The 26,906-nt window shown below is 39.5% G+C and overlaps 1 protein-coding gene across 5 annotated transcripts in view; it reads right to left on the reverse strand.

The window, feature by feature from the left end:
* FILIP1 (filamin A interacting protein 1) overlaps window positions 1–26,906 on the reverse strand; it is a 105,837-nt gene that overhangs the window by 69,397 nt on the left and 9,534 nt on the right. For 3 of the 5 annotated variants that reach the window (XM_071548626.1, XM_071548630.1, XM_071548625.1), the window contains exon 2: window positions 7,773–7,913. The exons of 1 other annotated variant lie outside the window; for it this stretch is intronic. The gene's annotated coding sequence lies outside the window, so the exon portion shown is untranslated. Of the gene's footprint in view, window positions 1–7,772; window positions 7,914–22,725; window positions 22,814–26,906 lie in introns of all 5 variants that reach the window. One more of the 5 variants, XM_071548628.1, reaches the window with a different exon arrangement.

Consider the following 26,906-nt stretch of genomic DNA (forward strand, 5'->3'; position numbering starts at 1 on the left):
TCTGAAAATTCCATATCCAGGTGTCTTCCTGAATAAGTAAAATCTGTGTGAAAGCAGAAAAGGATTTCACAAAACTAAAGGAGGAAACCCGGTCATCACTAAGGTGGATTTATACCACTTTAACACCATTTTCTTAATTCCAAGATAAACTCTTCTCTGGCTAAATTATAGCATCAATTTACAAAGAACAGAGTTTATGCTGGTATAATTCCATTAATTTTGTCATTTTCAGGAAAACTTGTGGTTTCATCTGGAATACTTTTACTTGAGTAATGCATGCTGACCCATTAAGGAGTAACACAGAGTTGTTTCACAAAGATTCATGTTTCCCAGGCTTCATCTGGAAAAACATCTTGGATGCATGAGGCATGAGGAATGATAAGCTATTAGATCATCACTGAGTCAAAAAAAATAAACTTTTATATATGACTCTACCCGTGTTTTGATTACTGTGCTTCCCAGCTGCCAGCAAGTACAAACGGGAGTCATAGAGAAGAGACAGCTCAAGTAGCTGACACCACTAGACAAACAAGTCACTAGGGCTGATGAGGGCTTAGAAATTTGTTCTCTGGAGTGGCTATGTGGCTAAAAGGGACTAGCCAGGAGCAAGCAAGTGGCAACAGTGCTAACTGGCCACAGTGTAACCTTTCTAGCATGTTTCAGCGGAGCTGGGAGATGTGGAGGACTCATCCTTCTTCCCAGATCACTGAGGTGTCCTGTGCCTGGGACTACCTCTGATTTGAAGGAAGAGTATGAATCTTTGGAGGAAAGAAATGCCCCTGCTTTTTGAGGCCTTGCACCCAGCTGATGGAGCCTGTCTTGAAGCACAGACACTCTTTTGAGGGCTGGATTGAGCACTGTGCCCTATCATAATTTTTCACATATTGTTTTACAGCTTTCTGCCCTTTGGAGTTATCCCATTTCAAATCAAACTTCACAGGAAGACAATGCTAGCAGTGTCACCATTAGTTCCAGTCCAAATCCACTAAACATTTGTTTTAGCACCTGACAGCCAGAACATGCCTGGAAAATGGTAAGAGAGGTGATGCAGATTAGCAGGCCTACCAAAGATTTCTCACTCCTGCAGATAGGAAATCTTTGGTGTTAGGTAGACATTAGTCATTTCTTTTTGTTGACAGCATAGAACCAAGCTGATAACCTTGAAGATAGTGTGGACATAGGAACCACACTGTATCTCTGGTAAGCAGTTTCTAAAGACTGCTGCTCCTATAAGAATTCATTGTTTCCTGCCAGGATGGTAGGAAACTGCTGAAAGCAGCAATAGACAGGAGCAGGCTGATAATTATCACAGGTCTTGTCTCCCATTCCCTCAGCCCTATGCCTGCTATGACCAACCAAAATACCTAAAACTGATATATCAATGAGGGAACACAGCATAGAAACTGAAGTCATTCCGTGGTCCATGAAAGCCTACTTTAACCTAGAAATGGACCATGGGGCAAATAGGCAATACAATTAGGAAATGAGGAAACCCTTAGCTTTTTACAAGAAATGTTTCAACTTTTTGCTTTAAAATTACTTTTTATTTCAAAATGAACTCAGATTTTAGCATGTATGAGATAAGACAAAAATATGAATGTCCCAAAAACAAACTTCAGGCTTTGGGTCGAGGTTAGCATTTTGCTGTCTCTTGCTGACCTGATGTGGATTGTGAATCCCATATTCTTTTCAGTAGCCACGTTTTACACATCTGAGTTCACTGAAACTAGTAAACAACTAGAGCTACATTCTACATGTGGCTAATTTATCTTTCATTTGTTTTATCAAAATCCAAAAAAATTAATCACAATGTAGATACCTCTATAGATTTTACAACAAAAGGAACAAAAACCCCAACAAAGGACCTGTATCTTCTACAAATATTGTCTCCAAGAGACAACAGTGTAAAAAAAACCCATCTGCAGCGTCTCAAATTTCAGCTGTCAACCAAAACAGGCAGCAAGTTCCAAATCTCTCTCAGTGATCCCTTTGTAAGAAGTTTCAGTTGTTGACAGACACAGAGTACCAGCTTGCACACGAATGCTTGGTGGTCTGGTGAGATGGGAATTTAACCCCCTTCGTTTGGCTGGGCTGCCTCCCTCCTTCCAAAAGGTTCCTCCTCTGTGAAGTTTAACTGACTTCAAAACAAGGAGTTAAAAATTGTCTCTGATACTAAACCTGCTCTTGAGTCTCTCTATCAATTTTGGTGGTTTTACAATAATATTTGTCCCATTAGGGGAAAAAAAAGGAATTCTTTGGCTACATGTATTCTGGAGATTAGCCATGTCCAGGACTGGTCTCTAACTGTGAGGCCAGCTGTTCTGGAAAATTCTTCAGGCTCTTAAGCCTTCTTAGCATCCATAACATGCTGGCTGCATCCACACTGCCCACTGGGAATTGCTCCTAGCCCATAATAACTCCTGAAACAAGTTCTTAAATGGTTCAGGAGGGTGATAAGTGGTCTGGCCAAATGTGTGCCAGGGTCCACTCCAACACTTTAGTACAAGCACAGACATTTACCTTCAGTGTCTGTACTCATGCCCATTACTGTTTAATTTACAGCCCTTCCTTTCCACAGCCTGTTCCTTTACAAACAAAGGAAATGGAAAACTAATCAGCCATGCAAAGGGAAAGTGCAACTCACCATAAATACATAGCCTTGAGAGAGAAAATAAGCAGAGGGTGGGTGGGAAAACAGAGAAGGATCAGAATTTTTTAAGTTATGTCAAGGCATGCAGAAGTCTATTACTTATTCTAGAGGCATTCTCTAAAATTGCTACTGCAGCATGGTTTGAGATAGAGCAGTTCAGCGGGAGTCAGGAAGAGAAAGGGCAGCTGAAGGAGAGAGAGGTTTCCCAACATCCCCACTTCATACCAGCCTTATCCTGGCTTTTGCTGGCCTTGGTGGCACAAACTTTGAGCTCTTCTGCTTCATGTCACTGATAAGAGGACTAACACTGTGAGACTCCAGAGTGGCCCTTGCATTATTCAAAGCCCTGGCTTTCACTTGTCATTGCTATTTGCAAAGAGGTAAAAGGAGAATCTTACTTCATTCCTGGCAGTGCCAGCCCAGTGACAGTCATTATTTCCCAGTAATCCTGCAGGCTTTCCACTGACTTCAGAACTTGTGGCAAAGAAAGTAAAGAAGTAAATGTCAGCCCAACTGATTTAAATAATACCAATGCCTTCACACTGATGGGAAGGAAAACAAAAACCTGCAAAATCCTCACCTGGGCATTGAACATGGCCTCAACTGCTTTAATAGCTTTCAATTATAGAAACCATATTTATGTCCCTCTTCAAATGTCAAAGCTTCAAAATCCCTGGACAACAAATTCCTCACTTGAAAAGAATGAAGTTAAAGAGTTATCCTGCACGTACAGGTTGAGCTGGTTTTGATCTTTTTTTGAACAGCCTGTCACTATTAATCTGATCAAATTTTCACCTGGCTTTTTAATTCAGAGCAAAAATTCAGGATAAGCTGAAAACACAGCATAGTTGCTTTGAGTAGGGAATGAAGAGAGAAGGAAGAAGCAAATAAATATCTCTGCATAAGCCTGGTCTCACATTGACATTACTAAAATTACCTGCTGTCAGATTCAAGTTTCTTTACTGTCTGTGACTTCTTAAAATGCAATTTCAACAAAAAAAATGTTGCAGTTTCTTAGTTTTCCACTAGGATAGAGTAAAACTTCCTTAGCTGCTTTTCTTAGAAAGTAATTTCAGTTCAGAGCCATGGAAAGATGATAAAAAGAGCTACTACAAGTGGAGTGGGTGTTTTACAAGCCTACATGAAGTTAAAATTGTCTACACTGGCATAAATTCACACTGTTCAGCTTTAAGTATTTCACTTCTGTGACTGAGATAGGAGTTTAGGTTTCATCCATAATCTGCAGTGTCTTTCAAATGGAGCCTGAGCTCTCTGAGGCTATGGTAAGATTTCAGGTCTGTCCTCGTCCTCAGTTATGCAACTCCAGTGACCATGGCTAAAGCCCACCGTGGCTTTTGTCTATCAGAAAATGCATACCCTGATTTTCTTTCCATAGAGAAGGATGCTGCGTAGAGAGTGGTGTTGCTCCAGCTTCCGTGTGAGAGGACACCACTGCACTCTGACCCTGGGACGTGCCAGGAGGTCTCAGTTTTGCCCCTTTGAACCACCACTGACCTCTCTGAAGAGGCTGTGCCCTTAATTTAGGGACATCAGTGAGCACACGGATAAAGGGCACTGGACCCAGAAATGCATCATCACAAAGGCCAATTTTGCTGATGGGTGGGAAGGCAATACCAGGTATTTGGCACCTCATTATCAGCATCTGACGCGGTGAAACACTTGACAGAAAATGTCTGGATATGACAGAGACTGTGGGATTGGGTCCACCCCTCACAGTCCCTACTACAACCAACCCTGCCAACATTGTGTTAGTGAAGTCACAAACTCAAGTGGCTGGGGATGGTTTTTCTACAAAGTTTCAGCATACAGACCTCTGCTGAGAGGGGCAGAGGACCCAGTATTTCTAAAAGCTACTGAAGAGTCAAAAGCTCACCCACATGGAGCTCCCTAACTGGAAAATGAGCATATTTGACTCTCCAGTCACAACTGCTCATTCTGAACTTTCTTTCTTGGAAGGAAGAGTGTCAGGAATTCGGCCATAATTGTACAAAACAAGTTAAGAAACAGCAATAAGTAATGGATCTATATTAGCTTCCTTTAGTTGGAGCAAGTGAAACTAGAGAATAATTTTTTATAAGCAAGGTAAATCTGAAAAAATTAATCATAAAATTTTCCAGTTCCTATTTTGTATGTGGAGGTGTATGACAGAAAAGCAATATGGATCTCAGTGAGTGTCTCTAAATATTAAGGCATTAGTGGGTCATGGAATACAAATTTAAAAGATACAGATGGTATATGATTGGTAAATCAGGTAGGAAACCAGGTAAGAAAGCAGCATATAAATAAACACATTATTGTTTTTCTTTATTTAGTGAAAAACAGTTATGTAATGTCTCAGCATTTCTTATTTGTTTCCTTTAATACTTTTCAGCTGCCTTCAAGGAAGTTTAGGTGACTGAGAAATTACTTTGGACTGCTTCTGCTGTGCATGTGTGGTGGACTCAGGGCCTTGGCAAGGACCTGGTGCAGTTGCTGCTGGCAGGTCTGTCTCATCTTGGCTCCACCGGCACCAAGCAAGACGAAGCTGTGGTTTGGGAAAAGGAAGATTAGCTAGTATTCCTCCTGTGAGGAAGCAGATTCACCACTTGTTACTTATAAATATATATATATACTTAGTTATCTTGAGAAACAAGATGTAATAGAGAGTATTTTCATTTCACATTTCACTTGCTGTCTTACTCCCAGTAAGAATAAACCTCACTCAAGTTTCTATCCCTAGTGAAAGTGTGTAAGTGAGCTTTCAGTACCATTGCTTTCTTCTCAGTATTCACTGCATAGCCCACAGATAAGAGCTTTTCCTTATCTGAATTTGTCCACATGTGGACTGCAGGAATTTCAGAGATGAAGTTTTTTCCAGACCTGTCCAGCTGGAAGTTAAAGGGCAGCTCTCCAGAGCACCCAGTAGCCAACTGGTAAGCACAGCTGTCCCGAAAATGCAAGCCCAAATGAAATGGCTGAGCATCCACTGTATACATATTGAAAATACTTCCCAAGGCCTTCAGAAATTCAGAACAAAGTCCTCACGTTGAATAAATATTTCCTTGCTCTTATTAATTAAGGATAGCTTTTATCTTTAAACACTGCTAAATGAAATGTAACTTGAGCAATATATATGCCCTATACCTCCATAATAGGTTGTGTAACTCATTTAATCAAAGTAAATTCCAAAATTTGGTACTCTACTAAATCTTTTCAATTAATTCTGTGCAACATCACTGACTGCCTGCCAGAAAACTGTCATAATTTTTTTTTTTAAATAAAATCAGTCAACAGTTTGTGAATCAATTCTAGGACTTCCAAATCACCCTACTATGAAATGGCCATATTTAGAGAAACTCTGCACAGCTGGGAAGATGCCATGTGCTTGACCTAAGGTAACTGTCATGTTTGCAAAAAAAATCTTTATTCTAATTATACTTACTGATACTGTTTTTACTTTTTGCCATGAAGAAAAGACAAAAGCTTGCATGGAAAATTGTTCAGCAGCATATGCCAGTGTTGCAGGATGGCTTGGCTGTAGCACTGGATTTTCAGGCACGAGAATTCACCTGGCCGCACCCTGTGGGTGCAGCAACCAAGGATTCGATAAACCTCAGACTTGTTGAAATAAGCATATGTGTTAAAGATAAATGAGGAGAATTAAAGGGATAGAAAAGCCTAGAAAATAAAAATGTTGTCAACAACACTTGGCATTATGGCAGAAAAGTCACAAACTAGGAAGCTAAGTCACAGCAGCAGACTCAGCTTCCCTGCCCTCTGCTCAGCCAGAATATGATGCAATGTTGTGCAAACAACTTCTGCAGGTAGCCAAATAAATGACATTATTTAAGCAAGAACAATGCTGGAGAGTTCTATGCAAATACTTGTTACTGACTGATCTCTTATACCTTGAAGATGAATTTCTAGAAAGTAAAAAGCCCAGAATTGTTTCTCTCATTCTATCTTCAAAAAAGCTGAAAAGTGCAATTGTATTAGATTTTCTCAAACCATAGAGAAACTTTTCCAAATATCTATAAAGGCAAATATTAAATAAACGATTTGCTGAAGTAATGGAAAAGTTATTAGACTTCATAACAACATGCATATTTTTAAAAGAATAAAAGAAAATACTGTGGGAGTTTTAAGTTGGTTTTTTGAAGTCCATAACTAGAAGAGCATCATTAGTAGTTTGTAGTCACATCAACTTTGTATCAGAGAAAAATGCAGTTTTGTTTGTGTAACATTGTTAGGTGAAACAGTAACTAGAAATTTTTAAGAAAGCAAATAATTTCTGCTGTTAATGCAATTAGCATTACAAATGACAATTTAAGGAGGATTATGTTATGTATTGCAGGTTTCAACCAACTAAAAATAGAAAAGCTATACAAGCCATAAAAATTGCACAATGTACAACTTTCAGTTCCAGGAAGATTGTGTTTGCAATCCTTGACTACAAATGGAGTTGCTTTCTGACTGTTGAGATAGATCAACTGGGGCCATAATTGATACAGACAATCCCGAGTTTTCCAAATGAGTCAGACATTTTAAAATATTGGCCTTGAGTTGTGAAATTTTTATAAAATCAACTAGTGTTTGCCTTCCAGTTTTTGAGCTGGGTTCACAATTTCAAAGTATGATCCAGCACTGTGAGGCATTTTAAAACTGCAAATACAATATAACCAGTGTGATACTAGCAACGGGGCTTTTAAAAGACAGTCAAAATCCAATAAAAATATTGTGAGACACCCAGTATGGTCATAAAAGTCCATGGTGCCTGCTGAAGAGTTCCTCATTACACTAAGTTGTTAACTCAAGATGCTCATTTTTAACTCATGCTAAAATATTTCAGAGAAAATAATGTGTGCATTGAGGATGTCCTTGGGAATCCTCAACAGTCCCCGAGGGCTTTGAGAGCTCTGCAATTCAGAAGAGACTTTGAAAGGCAAGAGATGACATAAGTAATTTTAATTGTCTCCTGGAGCTGACATCTGCAGGAAGCTCAAGACTTGCCTTCCAGCCATGCTATCACAACGGCATCTCCTGAATGTTATTTGTTTAGGAACATGGCTCCACCTCAAAGCCCCTGTGTGTCAGCAGAACAGCCCGTGGTGGGGAGTAATACCTGTGTCGAGGGATGCTTCCAGGGCAGGGGCTTCGCTAGAATCTAGGTCCAGAAGGGGGAGGAGGGAGTCGAGGGTAGAGGTGTCTCTGTGCCATCACTCTGCTGCTCCCACCTGAGGCTGCCTGGGGTCCCTGCTGCTTCCTAGAGAAAAGATAAGGCTCAGGGGCTACATGCCAGGAACAAAGAGAGAAGCAGCACGTTCTGCTTGTTCTGCCAGCCAGACAGCAGGCCAGCTAGAAAACACAGACTTCCAGACTTAAAGTAACTTGAAAATACTTTTTTTTTTTAATTTAGAAACTCCCATTGACTTTATTCCTGTGTTTCCAAAGCCATGACAGAGCACAGTGACCTGAAGAATCCAGAATACACTAGGCAGTATGTTTGCAGGTATGAGACAGTATACCAACCTCATACTTCCATTGCCTTCAAAGTGCTGGTACCACAAGTTGCAGCTTTCTACTTTAATCTAGCAATCCACACCAAGTAACACACTCCATCCCCAAAAAAGGAGCCGTAACAAGGGAAGAAAAAAGCAGGTAGGTATATGCTGGGTTCCTCATTGAGTAGAGCAGTTCTGTAGAATACATACAATACAATGACATGACAAAATGACAGCAGAGAAGAAACGTGTCCAGCTTGGTCCATGTACTAGTGACAATGCAGGCTGTAGAGTTTTACCTGCTCTGTGGGAATGCATGACTCCCTTGGCTGGCCAAGCTGGGCAACCCACAGAACAGCAAGAGCTATAGGCCAGTTTCTTTCACAGCCCACAGAACAAAGGAAGGCTGAGGACATGGTGACAACTCCAAATCCCATGGCGGTATGGCAGACAAGCAGGGAACTAGGAACTTTACTTCTGGAAATCTGGGAATGTTGCAGGGCACATGGGGAACAAAGCCATAATGCTGGAGGGAGGCAGGCTGTCATGTTGATAAAAGCTCATTCACTCATTTCACTAGTTTGCATAAGCAAACAGAATTTGAATCCACATTGTGGATTCCCTGAACCCTGCCCTGACCTTCTTGACTGAGCAGTATGAAAATGGTGTAAACAAAGTTTTGTAGGTCAAATGCACTTCAGAGACAGCTGGCATGGAAACATGTCCAGACAGGCTCAGTGGCAGGACTGGCGGTGCCACAGAGATTCTTGGGGCTGTGAGACCATGGAGGTCTTTTCTTGGCAAGGAGTACATAGTATTCTGGGAAGCTGTGATCTTTTTAAAGAAAACAGTAACAATTTTGTTCAACACTACAAACTGACTGTTATTTAAATAATTTATATAGTTCTCCTAATAACAATACAGTCATACAAGGAACACTACCATTTAAGGAATAAAGCAGGACTGCTACAGTGCCAGTTAATACCAGTGAGAACAGTGTACTACACATTTATCCATTATTTCTTAACAAATTGCATGTCAATTCTTGCAAAATAGTAAATGTCAGCTTGGTATCTGTATATTTTTTTTCCTTGCTCTGAATTGAAAGAAAAAGATTTATTGCATTATGAACAACATAAGGATGGACCTAGCAATGAAATCTTAGCCAGCTGTAATCAAAGTTAAATTAGTGCAAAAACATTAGGGAAAGTTTAGATTTAGAAGAAGGTTATTTTATTGATAAATATTTTAACATTCTAAAAAATTTGTTTAGGGAACTTCAGTCCTGAGTAGCTAGTTCTTGGAGAAAATTGGGATTTACAGAAATTAATTCTTTGCCCTATAAAAAGTTTGTCCTTCAAAAAAATTCAGTAAAAGTCTTCTCACTAATTTGAATGGAGGAAGGATCAAGACTACTGTCTTTAAAAGAGAATATGCAACTATCTAGACCTAACAAAAGAAAATTAGTCATATTTTCGCAATGAAGAGCTGAATTTTCAGTGCAATTCACACAATATAAGAAACAAAGAAGAGTTTTCTGTCAACCAGTGCATACTAATTAAGATACAAAAAGGGTGGACCAAGGCTTAGCGGGTCAAATTCTGACCTCACTTGCCTTTACTCTTCTGAGTTCAAAGATATTTTCATCAGATTTTCATCAGTTTAAATGAGATTAAAATCTGCAAAGTCGAATGCAAAAAAAAAAAAGTGACGTTATTCATGATTTGCAGAAACCTTGTTCCCAGAAGATACGGTTTAAAAATAGACCCTTAAGGATACTTTCTCTTCACTATGTACTGTTTAAAGTAGTTTTACAAGTGTAACAGCTACACTTAAATCTTCTCAAGAAGAGACATCCTGGAACACAGATAGGACTCGAGTAATTTCAATTCTCTGATGTTTTACCAAGCAGCAGGATAATGTGAATGCTTTACACTCTGTGGAAAAGCTTTTTCTTTATTAAACTTTAAAATACCTTGAGATAATATTTATGCCTATACATTTCTTCTTCATTTTAATTAAGTGATGCCACAGTAAATATGATGAGCAATAGAAAGAGTCAGGATGAACAGCATTGTATTAATTAAAATACTCTCTATTATACAACATTGTGTTGTTCTAAAAAGCCCATGGGATTTTGCTGCTGAGTTGAATAAAGCTGTTATTTCGCTCACAGACATCACATAGGTACCTCAAAATGCTCCTAACCACGTGTTAGGCTAATGAAGGAAGCAGTTTTGATTGCAGCTTTGCCTCACTAGCCACATCACCCAAGAAAGCTACAATAATATCACAGCTCTTTGCACAGCAGGATGCCTCTTGGGTTCTATTTTTCTTGCCAGTTGCTGAGAGTTTTATCACATGCACTAAATAGAGTAATTTTTGTTTGTTGCCCTCAGCACAGTAATACAAAGCTATTGATTCTCCGTAGATTTGTTTTGGAGAAAGCCTCTCATCCTTCCTCATTCACATACACATGCCCCCTTTCCCCCAATACACCATGCATCAGAAAAAAAACTCAGCAGAAGGAAAGCTGAAGTTTTCTTTGGCAAGTTTGCCAAGATACCCTAACTCAAGAGGTCAGTGAAAGTCCCTATATTCCCATTGACCTACAAGCCATAGTTCCCAGGATCCTTGAAGGAATAGCCAGGGAAAGCAAAGAGCTCTTGAAGCTGCGTTTCAGTCTCTTGTAGCTCCAAGCCCCAGCTGCCACACTGGGGATGGTAAAACAAAAGGCAAGTCCCTCTGGGCAGACAGTCTGGCTGGGCACTGTAAAGATCTGGCTATGCACAGATAGTCAGCATAGGCCACAAAATAAAGCTAATTTTGTCAAGCATCACTGGATAACCCTGTGGGATGCATGAAGGAGCATTCCCACAGGCTACCATAGGGGCAGGCAGCATGCAACAGCTTCCACTATGAAATCAACTATTTGACTATGATTGTTTTCATCAGAAATGTTTGTTACAGTTCCATTTAATTTATTATCAGTGCCCTGAGAACCCAGGACCCCATGTCAGCTCCCCTGGGGCCACTAGCCCCTGCTCCAGGATCACAAAAGCACAGCTGGTCTCCAGCCCTGCCCTGCCTGCCTGTGGGCCCCACCAAGCCTGGCTCCCAGCCTACCCCAGGCTCAGCCTATCTCCAGGAAAGGGCCTGATGCCCAGGGCTGGGGCTGCCCTCTGCCTTCTAGTTCCCATGGGAATTCCTCCTGCTCCCAATCCCCAGGGAGCAGTCACCCATGCTGACACTTATTTCCTTAATTTTTCATTTAACTGCTTGCAATCACCATTTAGATTCCCCTTTGCTCTTGCTTAAGAAATTGTTTGTATTTTAAAAGCTGTTTGTTTTCACTGTTCTTTGTATGTGCATGTAGTAGCTTAACTTTGTGCTTCCCTTTCCTTACAGTATATTACAAAAGGTCTTTTACCTTATGCTACAGGGCAGAGAAAAGATAAAAAGAAATCAGCATGTTTATTCCTGAGAAAAGAAGGATTGTAGAGAAAGAAATGCTCCCATAAATGTCTCTCCTTCACACTTAGAGAGGTATCATACTCTCCAGTGATCCTGCACCCAAGCACTGGGATGTTGAGCTCAGCATTACTTGGAAAATGTGTCTGTCTGAAGCTTCCCTTGAAAGTTGATTGAACTATCAACTCAGTCAGGATTAGAAGTTCAGAAAGATTTCTGTCACAGTCTTAACAGCTGGCAGTCAGAAGTTTCCTGGAGTTTTCCAAGAAGCTATGACACAAAAGAGCAGGGAATACTGGATTTGACCAAACATCCTTTTCTCCATGGTCCTGGGAGGTGGTTGGATCAGTTGTACCTACATTCTCTTTAGCTCTCCATTGGCTCAGACTGAGAGGAGCACTCTGCGGAGCTGATGCCAGCAGCCCCCCAAAGCCTGTAACTGAAACTTCTTTAGAGCAACATGTGAAAGGAATTGTGGCTTCTCCAGAAAAGGTTCATCATATACTATATAGTGTTCATAGAAATTTTCTCAGTCATAATTGTCAAACTTTTGATATGCCAGACCCATTTCTTCAATGGTTACTATCACAAATCTAATAAACTGCATACTGTGTATGCTGAAGGTCTCAACCAAATAATAATTTTCATTGATTCCCAGCTTTTTATTAAAACCCTAAAACTTTTCATACTGCAATTTTAAACAACATCTTTGGAGAAAAACCCCCACATTATTTCTAATAAAGATCCCCTTAGAAGATTTCAAAACCTTTACTCAACCTCCTAAATATTTGGCACAGCACATCCTTGCAAGCATGAAATTATTACTCTGTTTGCTATGGTTTCTTTTATTATGCTCTTATACAAGACTGTTGCACTTTGTCATTTGTAGCACATTACCTCAGACTTGTTCAGGTACAAAGATGGACTTCTGGGATGACCAGGGGAAAGGAGAGCCTATCATATGAGAAGACAGAATGAAGAGCTTGACTTGTTTAGCTTGGCAAAATAAAGGCTGTTAAGGGATCCAGTTGCTGTGTATAAATATATCACAGAGGCAAACATCAGGGAGATGGGAGAGCCATTTAAATTAAATGACAATGTTGGCAAGGGAACTCAACAGCACAGGTTGGCCAGAAATTAATCTTTGTTCACCTGGAGGAATGAGATTTGGGAACTTTCTTGGTGGAGTAACAGCAGCAAAAATCCAAACTGACTCACAGTGGAACTTGATCAGTTTATGAAGAGGATTATAAAACGTGATTCCTGCAATATTATGACATTACATTTGATGACCCATTAGGTCCTTTCCAGTCCTGTGTTCCCATATGAAGCTATAGTATATCATGTAGATTCTGTAAGCCTCAACTATGCATGCTTCAAAACAAGAAATGGCAGCATACTTTATATGCTTCAAGCTATTTAAAAACAAAACAAATAAACACCCCCAAGCAAATAATTCAGTTTAGTAAGGGTATTATTTCAGGGTAGGGATAAAATTTAAATAATTTTTTCTCCCACAATGACAGTAAATTCAATAGAACTCAAATATATTACAAAATAAGCATCTTTTACATTGAGTTGTCCATCACTGAAATTCCTTCATTTATTGATAATTAGTTCTACTTGTCAACCAGCACTGTTTAGCTTTATTACATTTTTTAGAAAATATTCTACCCATGGCTTCAAAACCTTTGCAGCTCAAGTTCAATGGTTATTTCTGGTATTCTGCTCTAAGCTATAAATTAATTGAGGACAGGAACATTTTTCTGCTAATGCATTTTATGTTGGAGGGTATCCAAAAGATATAGCCAAAGGAACAGAATTATGATTGTTTCTAATTTATGTTGGTTTTAGCATGGGTTGTACACAAGAGAAGAAAGACTTTAAAAAACAGAGCCGTCTGGTTTCAGAGATACCTAATTTTTTTCATGCTTAAAAGATTGCTTATGCTGAGCTTGAAGTAAAAACCCATTAACTTCTACAAAACAGAAAATTTCTTGGATATAAAAAGGAAGAGTTTAGAAAAAAATCTACTTTCACCAAAACCAGCAAAATATTTACATTAAAAAGAATAATTTACAACAAGTATTTCTTCCTAATGTACACCCATACACATAGACACAGAGCCTCCCCCCAAATGGGACCAAACTACAGCCATGGTGGTATTACACACATATTCACTTTCCTGTAGCTCCTGTCTGAAATTTTTGTGGAAATACCAGCATGCTATCTTCATATAAAGTGTACTAGCAGTGTAGGCAAATTTTACTATTAAGATGTCCCAAAAATTACTATAATATTATATCTTAAAGTAATTAATAGTGTCATAATCAGATTGCTCTCACCCGTGGCCTTATAAAACCCAGCATCAGTTTTGCTGGTTTTATTAGCAATTCACGATCTTGCCAGCCAAAAGTCTCTCACCAGTTTCTTGTGAACAATGCTGATTTCAGCTCTTTAGATTCAGCATTAGATGCACAGGAAGAAGGGATCCAATAGAACAGAAAATATTTCTCCATTGTCATCAGGTAATGGATGGCTGAGCACCTGAATTACTGATTTCTAACATCTTACCTTGTATAAAAATTCTTTTGAAAGCATTCTTAGCTTCTGTCTTTAACCAAAGATGGTGAAAATCAAGAGCCTGTTTACATATGAGTCTGTCTACATAACGTTGCATGCATTTCTTCTTTTTTTCTACTTTTGTCATATGCACATTCACTCATGTATTGTGAAGGAGCATCTACCATCCACTTACCCATCTTCTCTAGCCTCTTCTTATTCAACATCCTTCCTTGATGCCTTTTTACATCTTTTTTTCTCTCAACTAAGCAATCACAGTTTCACTTTTGACCCTAACACTGCTAGTGATTTTCATCATAGCCTCTGCTTCTATTCCCATTTGTGCTGGTTTTGGCTGAGGTAGAGTTAATTTTTTTTCACAGTGACTGCCATGGGACTGTGGTTTGGATTTGCACTGGAAACAGTGTTGGTAACACAGGGATGTTTTCAGTATTGCTGAGCAGGGCTTACACAGAGTAAAGGCCTTTTCTGCTCCCCCTGCCACCCTACCAGCAAGGAGGTTGGGGGTGCACAAGGAATTGGGAGGAGGCACAGCTGGGACAGGTTACCCCAACTAGCAAAGGGTAATACCCTACCTATGGTGTTATGCTCAGCATGTAAAGCTGGGAGAGGAAGAAGGAAAGGGGGGTGGACATCTGGAGTGATGCTATTTGTCTTCTCTGTTACCCATAGTGGAGCACTGCTTTCCTGGGAATAGCTGAACACTGGCCTTCCAGTGGGAAGTGTTGAATGAATTCCTGGCTTTGCTTTCCCTTCATGTGCATCTTTTGCTTTACCTATTAAATTGTCTTTCTCTCAAGTCTTTATCTAATAAGTTTTCTCACTTTTATTCTTCCAATTCTCTCCCTCGTCCCACCAGTGGGGAGGGAGTGGCTGTGTGAGGCTGAGTTTCCAGCTGTGGTTAATCCATGACACCATTATATAAGATTAAGGATTTAATCAGAAGAGAGATTCATTTTTCAAGTTCCTGATTTATCTCAGTAGTCTCCATGACACATATAAATCAAAACAGTCTTATTTGCTCCTTAAACTGCTACTTTTACCTCAAGAAAAACTAATTCTTGATTTTAACAGAAACTGTTCACATACTTTGAACTCCTTCAGAAAAAAACTGGTCATGAATAAATGGAGACCAATGAGTTTTTAGAAGACTAATGTCCTGAAACATTTTCTCTTACATGAGGGAAATGTCCTTGCTATTTTTAAGAGGAAACTTTATCAATATTCAGAAGAAAAGTTACATACTTTCTGATATTAGATTCTGAATTGACACATTATTAATCCTGAGATATTCTGAGAAAAATCCTAGTGGGCCACATTGTTTTGTTCATGTTTGTTTATCTGATACAAGAGATAGCTTCACCAAGGCATCTCCAGCACTGTAGGGTTTAAGTCCTTGTTATGACTGGTCTAAGTATAGTAGAGCCTCCCTAAGGACTGGTAGCTTCTGAAATACTGGTGAGAAACAAAAAATTTCTGGTACTAATTCTAGAGTTAGAGCCCTGGGCAAAAATTTCTCGTGCAGTTTTTTCATCTATTTTCTCTGAAAGACAAATCTGATCTCAGGGATCTCCCAGAGTTATTAGATCATTTCTGTGCATCACAGTAGCCAGGGAGTGCCTGTCTTTACCTTTCCTTGTTTCTGCACAGCTCAGGCAGCTGGGCTCCACAGGGCTCCAGAACTGACTGCCTCCCATTCTGGGTGTGCCTGGGTAGGAAGCCAGGAAGGTGGGTGATGTTGACATCTTTCAAATGCACAGAGTTCTCCTAGAAAACTAGTCATACTCCTGTCACGTTATGGCACCTGCTCTCTTTTGCTGGTTATTTCTCCTTTGCATGGGCTTTGAAGCAATGTCCACCAACAAACAGAATGGGATGGTTCTTCACACACTGAGCAGCAGATCTGCAGAATGCCTTGCCTGTGGATGCAGAAGTTAACATGACTTGGAAGGAGACATCAGAAATCCTTAGAAGAAATATTCACTTATGGTTGCTAACCAAATAAACCACACTGGGTTTGAGCAATCTCTTGAATTGAAAATTGATGGAGCCACCAAGTGCTCAGGGGAGGTTTCAAATTCCTGCCATGTACTTGCTCTCCCTGCTAGCAGCTTTCAGCCACTGTTTTGCATGTTGGTTGGTTTGTTTTCTTGTCCAGAGCAGAGCACAAATGCAGTCTCCAGCTGCCACTAATTATGCTGAGGAGCTCTCTTCATCTGATTGAATTGAAGGGGTTGGCACAGAGAAGTTGCAAGGCTTGGGAAAATCGGTCAGTGGCCTACTACTAATTTAGTAAACTTCTCTCTCTTCATCTGATTGCTTATGACAGGACATGGAACTAAAACTGAAGGACTTGATGCTTAGCTGTTTTAAACTACTTGGTTGGGACCTTGGAAGAAGGGTTGTTTACCCACCATAATTCTGACATGAAAAGCATATTGTTATCTTAGCAAGAATGGTTTATTGAACTGTTTTGTTCAAATACAAAACACTTCTATTTTTAGAAGCAAAAATGTAATTCAAACCCTACAACAACAAAAACTAACTGTGTCCTCAGATGAAGTACACAAAAATTTATAATAACTCCTGGCAGGTGCTCTGGAACTGGCTTCCATTAGTCTTAAACCACAGAAAATTGTTGCCATTGCTAAGCAGTTCAAGTGCAAAAGCTGATCGTGCGAAACAGTAACTAATGGTCCTAAAAATAAGAACAGAGCACCAGGGAACTACAAAATGTTATCTCAAAAGTCCTTGCCTCACCCTCAAATTAAATCCAAAATCAACTCTTCCTATGGACAGAAAGAAGGGCAAAGAATGCTGCTTGTCACTGAGCATGTGAACAAATTGCATGCCATGGCTCAGATGTCATAGCACTCTTTTCAATAACGTTTTTAAGCTTTCAGCAATGCCTCAAGCACCTAAAATACAAGGTGAATATCTTGAAAAGCAAGAGTCTTAATCTTACATATATTTAGAGATTAATATTTGTTGATGTAATTGTTGTTCCCTAGAAACTTTACAACTGAATTAGTGCTGGAGTTGTAAGTTTTTAAACAATTCGTGTTCAAATTTTTGTAAAGCTAAAAAGACTATTTAAGATAAAAGTACTGGAAACATAAATTATGTTTTCAGAGCCAGAGCTACAATTTAAAAGTGTATTGAGTTGCTGCTTAATTGCAGAATAATCTCATATCTGAGATCATTAGCAATGTTCAGGGTGCATGTCACAACTAAAATTCCACATAAGCATATTTTTAAAATGATTTCTTCTTTCACATAACCATTTTATTCAAGAATCCTTTTCTCATGGATGAGTTGGTGAAATATGCATCGCTCAAAGCTCTGTAAAGAATGCAACCTCTGCTTTGCTCTTTGTCAGATGATTTCATCAGCTGTTGGAGAAGCATTTGAACAGGCATCTTGGCAGATAAAAGTCCTCTTGGTGTGCTTTAAAATTGTGATATATTAATTTGAAATTTTAACAGAACATGCATTGTACATGGGGCATTGCAAAGTTATGCAAGAAGGGTGTTCTTTTTGCTTCATGCTATCACTTCAGGATGAAGTTGCTCCTGAGTTTCTGCTTCACGGACAATAGGAACAACTGCTGCAGCTCTAAGGCACCATCAGTGTGTTCTTTCACAGGAGAGGAAGGTCAAGAAATTCAACCAGCATCAAACTGCATAAGCTGCTGCAAATCCCAGTGCTCTACTTCTGCATGGAACAGAGTAGAAAGCCCTGCAAGGCCCAGTGTCCCCGCAGCATAAAAGATGTGTGCTCCATTCTGCTGAAACCAAGGGTTCTAAGTGGTTATTTGAGTTTTTCATTGGTTTGTTGGATGTTTATGGTTCAGTTGTTGATACTTTAAGATTTTTTTTTCCGACAGAGCTCAGAATTACCTGTATAAGTTTTCTGTGTTACTCACTGAACTGCTGTTCAGTAAAAGACCGTAAACAAAAACCACATATTGTTAAAATAAACTTTTTTGATGGCATTTTTTTTCTTGCTCACATGTTGCCTTTTGGAAAGGAGATAGTCCTGTGAAATCCTGTGCACACTTGTGCCTGTAGCTCTAGCATTGTTTGTCCATGAAGAACTAAGAAGACCCAATGAAGTGTTATTAGCTTTGACTCAGCTGACCAAAGTATCATCTGCTGTGCTCATTAATTACAACAGTTCAGGTGGAAACACTGGTCTCCAAGCTTTCTTATAATAAACACTTTCATCTTTTTTTGTTGTTTTTCATTTGTTTTGGTTTTGTACTCATCTCATGAAAGGAGAACAAGGAAACAGACATTTGCAGCAGAACAGTAGAAAGCAAAAAAGTGCATGCAGAGTACTTTTACTACAATAATGCCTAAGGAACTAACTCTAAAAATCAATTTAAACATGTGCCGGGAAATCTTTTCCAATGTTAGCATTTTGCAGTGTTGGAAGTTCAAAATATGCTTGGAAAGCAGTCAGTCTAGCTTAATCTTAGAGAAGTCTAATTCAATAACAATAAAGTATATCTTTATAATGCAGAAGTGTTTTATGTGATTGTTCAGATGATCCCAGGCATTTGATGGGTTCAGATGAGTATGACATGATCATTTGACATCTAAATTAGGAGATTAAACAGTGCTAGGCCTTGGTCAAAATTTTGGCATGGACTAACTACTGGTCTTCCTAGAATGGTCCCTGATTGGGGACCAGCCTAGCCAGGGCTTGGCAGCCCCCCCACAGTCAACCTGTTTTGAAGGGTTAAGTTTAATAATGGAGGTATGAGCAGCCAGTGACAACTGGACTGAGGGTCAGAGAACCAGCACTAGCATTGTCTAATTTTCTGAAAACAGACATAGCCAAAGTGTCACCCACACATTTTTGACTGTTCTCTGTGTGGCTGTTACCACATTGCTTTCAAACACAGATCAAACTGTGAGAAGTGGAAACTTGTGTTGTTGCTTTACAAAAACCACAGCAGAACTGCAAAGCCCTGACTTTTGAAAGGAGGGCAAGCAAGTGAGAAGCACTCAGACAGATGGCACAGTCAGATGGAATGAATTCCTGAGGGGGAGTGCAGCACAGAAGAGAGGAACAGTGAGCATGGTAAAAATATGGGAACAGCAGCTGTCATAGCTGTTCCTACAAGAGTAAAGCAGGTTGAGCAAATTGCCTTAGAAGCCTGCCCTGTGTCCAAATCCAAAGGGCAGAACTAAGAAGACAGCTTTGCAGGGAAGCATGGTGCCATGCAGAGGGGTGAGGTTAGAGAGTTGCAACTGTTAAGGGAGGGATTGAAGATCAACAGTTCTAAAGCTCACAGCTCGGAGATCAGCTGAGGAGGCCTCTAAGACCCAGAGAGGAGTCCAGCTCCCTTGCCAGGAAATAGTGAATGTCAAACAGTCCAATGACATATCTCAGACTACAGAGAGACATGAACTTAGATAATTCTGGTTCCAAATGTGAGTCAGCTGAAGATCCAGATAAATTCCTAATAAAAGCATATTTACACTGGCAAAGTGTCAGTGTGATTGTTGATTATTCTCTGCCTTCCTGAAGGCAGCATTTCCATTCCATAGTAAAGGTGATGGATAATACCTATTACTGGTAAAGAAATCCTGACAGACAGGTACAAAAGTATCATAAAAGGGCTTGTCACAGTGCTATTCCTTGCCAGTGTTGCTCACTGGCAGCAAGAGTAATCATGCTATCCACTCATTTTTCTCCCTGTGGTACAGGCTCTGCTGAGGAACTACTGTTGAAACAGAAAAAACAAAAACTTTCTCCTCATTGCTTTTTGTGCCATAGGCTGTAGCATCAGATGAAGAAGTAGCTGTAGGAAGAGAATTACTTAACCCTGTAACTGTGAGATGGAGGTGCTCTCTGGAAATGGCACACACAACTGGTGAAATGTGAGGAACTGGGACAGCATTCAGAGAATTTAGGAACTGGGCTGTTCTGAAAAGTGAGCTACAAATCTTGGTATCTTTGGTGAAATAATTTTTCCAGTGGCTCTTAGCCTGGCATAATTCTCACAAGGATGGCAAAAGTCAATTAGCTGCCACAGAGCAGTTCCCTGGCTGAATTTCAGTAGATCACTCTGGAACATGGAGACATTAAAACTCTTCAGTATAATGGTGATGGGATTGTTTTCACTATGGCAAACAGGAATTTTCTCTCAACTAGTTCTTGGAAATGCTTAAAGCATTCTAGCTGAAACTTCCAAAAACAATTCAGACTCAGCCAGACACCCAGCCTGAACAATTCAAATTTGGCAAAGCTGTAAACAACTGGGCTACAAGACCAGATTTTTTAATGAAAAATGTCAGACATAGATAGGGGGTTTTTTTTATCAGCTTGCTCTGTACTATGTCTTCTCTTATATATCCCAACCTAACATTGCATTTATAAATCAACTGGCATACCTGACTTTTATTATAGTGTTTTAATACAGCATTTAGTATCTGCTCACTTTTATGCAACACATTTTCATCTATTGTTAAATCCCAGTTGATTAGCTATATTTTGCCAACAATACAAGAAAACTTGAGACTAAGAAAAATTCTTCAAATGTCTCTATTAACAAAATTCCAGGTTATTTTCTAGATCAGAGAAGTCTGTGTCAACCACACAAAAGTACCTAATGGAGCATCTTGATTTTTCCCAGTTTTCTCTTGACTTTAAGGAAGGACTCACAAAGACAATAAGAGAAAGCTACTGAAGCAGTTGACCTAGATCTCTTTCTAGAATTAAACTGATGAGACTCAAAATGTACTTAATGTTGATAAGACTGCTTATCAACAAATCCATACTCTCCCTTCTGCATTCTAAAAGAAGAATTTTTAAAGATGCAAAAAATAAAAACAGAGGTTTTATAAATAAAATAATATATTTTTGTTTGAAACATCATAGGTAGTGTCTCTTCTGACTTTCCCTATCTTATTCTTGGTGGATGTCACAGTTTTTCAGAGAGTAGATGGAAAAAGGATGTGATCATGATCGTTGACCTGACATAGACAACACATTCTCAGACATGCCCTAAGAAATTTCTAAACATTTCTTGTAATTATTTCAGCCAAACTTGTTAAACCTTTTTTGTTATTTGATCTGCAAATGGCCTATTTTGGCAGCATTCCAAAAATATGTAAAACTAACACAACATCTGCAATTTGTGTTTTCCTGCCTGCAATGCATTTATAAGATGAACCAATCTGACACTGCCAGACTTTTGTGCAATAATGTCCTTGGGAATTTTGACCCATTAACTACAGGGAAGTTTTAATGCAAACTGTTTAAGGCAGACTTGTTTCCATACAGAAACTGTTTTGAGGGGTTACACAGATGAAATGCTACTCCTCAGAGATAGAATCCAGATGATTCCACTAAATGGCATGACAGAATTGCAAAGTTTTCACCATCCTTGAAAAACCTGTGGAAGGAGAGTTGTACTAAAGAAGACAAAAGGAACAAATTATAATACAATAGTACATACACAGGTGTTTCTTGAACTGTCAAATGCTACATAATCCAGTACCATCTCTCGACCCACAGAAAACCCAAGTTCACTGCTTCCTTCATAGTACAGTGACACCATATTATTTATTTGTACTGGTAGATATTCTTTTCAGTGATGGCTTTGTGCTTGCTTAGGTTCTTTATGCACAGAAGTGGGAATATGAAGTTAATACCAAGACTCTCCAGCACTAAATCACTTTTTCTGGGGCTCCAGAGGAAGGCTATGACACCTGCACACTAACTTTAAAGGCTGAGGGATGTGCTTTTGTCACTTAGTCCTTGGTGTTACAGCTACACAGCCATCCTGCTGCCAAGGCTTTGACCCTTTGGGAACCCCACTGCAGGAGGCCTCAAAGCAGAGCACACTGATTAGACTGTTAAATTAGCTGTGGACTGTGAGCCCACAGCTGAAATTTTGCTGGGCAATTTCTTCTAGTAAACCATTCATACTGCCTAAAAGTATGGGTTTGAATACTCTGAAGCAGATTAGGGTCAAATTTGGTATGAAGTTTCAGAGAAAGAAGAAACAGAAATGGAATATATGAAGTGCAGAAACAGTTCCTTTTGCTATTTCTGATCTTTTTTTTCTTCATACTAAGACCACAAGAAGTCAGAGGTACTGAGTGCCGTAGAAAAATTATGAGAAAATGGTTTCTCTGTGGTTTCTTCCCACATGTTCCAATTCCTTGTCAAAGCCCAGGAGTGTTTTAAGTTCTTACTACACAGAAATAAACTGTTTTTCAAATTGTATGCATGATATAAAATCGGTATTTGAATAAAAATGTGTAAATTTTTGATCAGGGCAAAACTCTCCCTGTGAATTACTTACAGGGAGTAAGAACAACTCTGTGACTTTGTTTGGAGCTTTGGATATTCCCAAGTGTCAGCTCTTACTCCAGTGAATATTGAAATATTTCATATAAAGTCAATTTCTTTTTTCTGTAAAGAGTGAAAAAGCCAGAGTATTTTCCTGGGCAGTAGATGACTGTTTTTAATACCTATACTGTAGCAATAAAGTAGTCTAACCTTTTCCTTTCTGGGTTGTTTTGGTGGATTTTTTCATGGTTCCAAACTCCCACTTGTCTTCCTGTTCTTTAAATGTCAATGGAAGACCCTGAAAATAAAGACAGCATTTTGCAGTCTAATAAAATACTTACTTCAAACAAAAGCTAATGGGCCTCACTGCAAACCCTGAAAAAAACCATAACAAAGCTTTTTTTTCAATTAATCCATCAATAAAAAAAAAAAGTACAGCTATATAATACTTACTTTTTTCTGAAATTTCCTTTAAAGAACTAACTAAGCAATGCTTCCTTCTCACTTTTCTCTTTGTGTCTCTGCCTTATGGTTGGCTACTTTTGCAACGTATCCTCCAGCTTCTTCTTTCTTGCAGATTCAGATGTTCAGGGACAGAACTGGGAGCACTGTAACTGGTCTTGTTTTCTCCAGAAGGAAAACAGTCCTGTGTTTGTGAAAAGTTCCTTTTGTGGATCAATCACCACAGTTTTATCTAGTGATTGATGAAAACTTCTATGAACCAAAAAATCAAAGCCTGCCTACTATGAGATTATATATTAAGATGGATAAAATATTTTTATATTGACCATGGTAACAAATATAATTAAAAAATATATAAGGTGACAACTAATGCAAAATGAAAAATATCAACTGACATTGTGCAGAGCTATTTATGCAAAAGTATTTTTATTCCCAGACTCAAGTGCCTGTTTCTTAACCATGGAAGAATAGCTGAAGGGAAAGAAGAGGAGCTGTTGCTGCACCATTAACAAACATGAGATGAATGATGTGCTCCCCCAGCAAATGACCTGCTGCAGCCCTGTTCTGCTGCTCCATCTCAGGTGACCGGTATGGATACCTGTTTGATAAGAGTTGCACTGTGATGCAGGTAAAGCCACAAGGAAAGCAACATTTTCAATCTAAGTAATAGAGCCTTGAGACAGAGTTGATGTTGGGGTGAACCAAAATGTTATCTGTCAGCTGTAGCTGTCAGCAAAAATATTAAAGAAAGAGCAGCTGCATCATGCCAAAAGCAGGGGAGTGGAGCAGTCGTAGCTCCAAAATAGATTTTAGAGTCAGACAGAGATTTCTTTTAATGAACCTCAGTAATAGTCAAGGACCATTTATTTTCTAAGCTCCTTTGAGCCAGTTAATGCTACTGCTTTTAAAATGTTTTTTAAAAACCAAATGTTTGAGATGCAAGTAAAGAAGAGCTATTTATAATAGGATGTACTAGAAGGTGTGTTACTACCTCTATAAAATGTAATTTTCCCTATTAATTATTTTCCACTTCCGTAGCTTGAAATATGCCCTTACCATTTTATTGTGTAAATTCTGATATAACAATAAAATTAATATGACAATAAAAATCATAACCATGTTTCTCAGCTAGAAGAAAAATTATTGGCTTATTGTAGCTTTTGTAGCATTTATTCTTCCTTTTCAGAATTATTTCCTTTTAAGACGCTAAGTTATCCTGAAAATATTTATTAAAGAATCCTTTTGGATTGTCTTTAAAGAAAATAATAATAAGCAGCAGTCTCTTTGGGATGTTGAACTCCAAGATAAATGTAATAAAGCTTGTGGCAGTGTTTTATTGTTTACTGCTTTGAAAAATTTATGCAACAGTAGAATACTGCTCTGATTTTTGAGCTGCTGCTAATGAAGTACAACTAGATGGGGGACAGTTGCCATGAGTCAGGAAATGTGAATGTTCCTGGACAGAGGCCAAGGGAGCTTATACACATCAGAGATGAGATGTATATATATCCAACGGAGAAGATACACTTAAGTTGTTCTGAAGCATCTCAAGCTGCTTGATCCAAGAAGCAACCAAATGACCATGCTAAAATGATGTTACTAGCTCTCTCCTTCTCAGAGTCCCTCATTTTACACCAGGAAAGCAAGACTGGAGTAGGCTGTCCAGGGGAGCTTAGAGATTACTCTGATATTAGGGTCAGCCATGAGACAGCAGGTCCAAACCCCTGAGGGCTTAACTATGTTCTTTCACCATAAAAAGAAGAAAAAAAACCCCTAAGTTAAAAACAACAACAACAACAAAACAAACAAAACCCCACCAAACCTACCAACAACATCAACCAAAAATATAAAAAAAACACAAACCCAAGAAAGGAAACAACCAAATTAAAAAAAAAAAAGAAAAATAAACAAACAAAAAAACCCCAAAAGCCAAACCCTGACATGCTACCATTTGCTGTGAGACTTTAAGCAACATATGTTATGAGTTTTTTGGAAGAGAATAGGTGCTGCCATTGTACACACTGGAAGAAGCACCACTCTCCACAATGCCAACTCATTTGCTGAAATGCTGCTACATTTCAGCACAGCACCATGATACATATGCAACTCCCTGGCATTCTTGGAGCTTTCAAAATGTTTTTACCGTGGATTCCTATATTTTCAGTGAAACAATCTGTTTTCCTAAAGCTAACTGGGATCATTTAAACGGGTACCACTGGTTTCTTTTCCTTTCTACACTTCTTTCTTGCAGCTGAACATAACTACTCCAGAAGACTTGGATTTTTCACTCTCCCATACCCTTTTTTGCTAGGTGTGTTAACCTTATCTTCCCACAACTCTTCCCAGCATCATGACCCAAGAGAGCACTACAGTTTTCACTCCTCTCCCAGCAAAGCAGGACATGCAGACCAGTCTTCTGTGCTGGTACACCCAGGTATGTGTGTGGCTGCTTGGACTTCTATATTTCACATCTTTTTTCAGGGGAACTTTTGCAATAAATAACTGAGATCCCTTTCATGAAATCATGAAAGGGTCATTTAATAAGCCATTCATTGAGCCATTATTTTCCCAACCTGGAAAGACTCTATGGTGAACTCACCACCAGCTGCCACAAGAGAGGAGTCCTGAAGAAGAGATACAAGGACTCCCTGAAACAACACCTCAGCCTTGGCCATATTGACTGCCACCAATGGTCCACTCTGGCCTCCAATCGGGATTCATGGAGACACACCATTCACGACGCTGCTGCTTCCTTTGAGAATGCACGGAGAGTCAGTCTTGAGGAGAAAAGACAACGCAGAAAGAACGTTCCTCGCCAATATCATCTAGGGAGACGTTTCACTGTGCCTTTTGTGACCGGACCTGCCTATCCCATATCGGCCTTTTTAGCCACCAGCACGCTTGCAGCAAGCGTGGGTAGTGCCCTTCTCAAATCTTTGTTCGCGAAGCCGAGCCATGATGATGATGATGACGATGACGAGGACGATGACGATGATGATGATGATGATGATGATGATGATGATGATGATGATGATGATTTTCCAGGTGGAAAGACTCACAAGTAAACTAAAAAGTAATTTCCAGACCTCCTGCTTTAATATGGACTAGTTTTGAGGTTGCCTTCACAGCTGTCACTGCTGTTACACCGTGGCAGGGCATGGTGTGGTAAACTCATGCTGCTTTCAATGGTGTTTCAGCAGCTGTGGCCTCTTCTGCGTGGTGGCACATACATAATACTCTGTCCTGCTCCCAAACTCACCATCTCTTCTGTCTACTGGTACTGTCAACCATACTATTCAGAATCTTGAGAAAATGTTCCAAAGTTGGTTTTCAGAAGATTTGAAAGCAACACATTATGGCATCAGGTCATGTAGAGGTCAGAGACTTCAACATTCTTGAAGACATCAGGACAATATGTTTTTCTGATTTTCTCTGGTTTTAATTAAAGCTGAGAGTTATGTAATGGCAACCTAATTCCTCGGGTAAATCCTTATCAAAAATCTCAGTTGCTGGGAGAGTCATTTGAGCTGCCACCATTGCTTTAAAAGAGTAGGCATGACTGGAGACCCTGACTATCCAAACTACTCACTGAGCCTGCAGGAGACAGGCAGCACCATTTCTGTTTTCCAGATGCTTTCTCTTCCTCCAGCTGGCACATGGGGTTTGTGTAGTGTCTCCTCAGTCCCACAGTGGATCCAACGCTGCCTCACCAACAGATAATTTGGGCAGTCACCACCTGCCCACCCCTTCTCTCAAAGGTCCCTTTTCTGCCAAGACTTTTTTTTTCCCCAACAGCCTCCTGCTTGTACTAGGGAGCTTGTCCTGAGCACTTCCAAAATAATAACAAGCTCAGGAGCTGACAGCACCCTCTTTACCCTAGGAATGACTTCTGGTAAAACCGAATCTGAGGAAATGGTTTTGTTTTTCCT

This window comes from Pithys albifrons, chromosome 2, assembly GCF_047495875.1.
Source record: "Pithys albifrons albifrons isolate INPA30051 chromosome 2, PitAlb_v1, whole genome shotgun sequence".
Classification (NCBI taxonomy): Eukaryota; Metazoa; Chordata; class Aves; order Passeriformes; family Thamnophilidae; genus Pithys; species Pithys albifrons.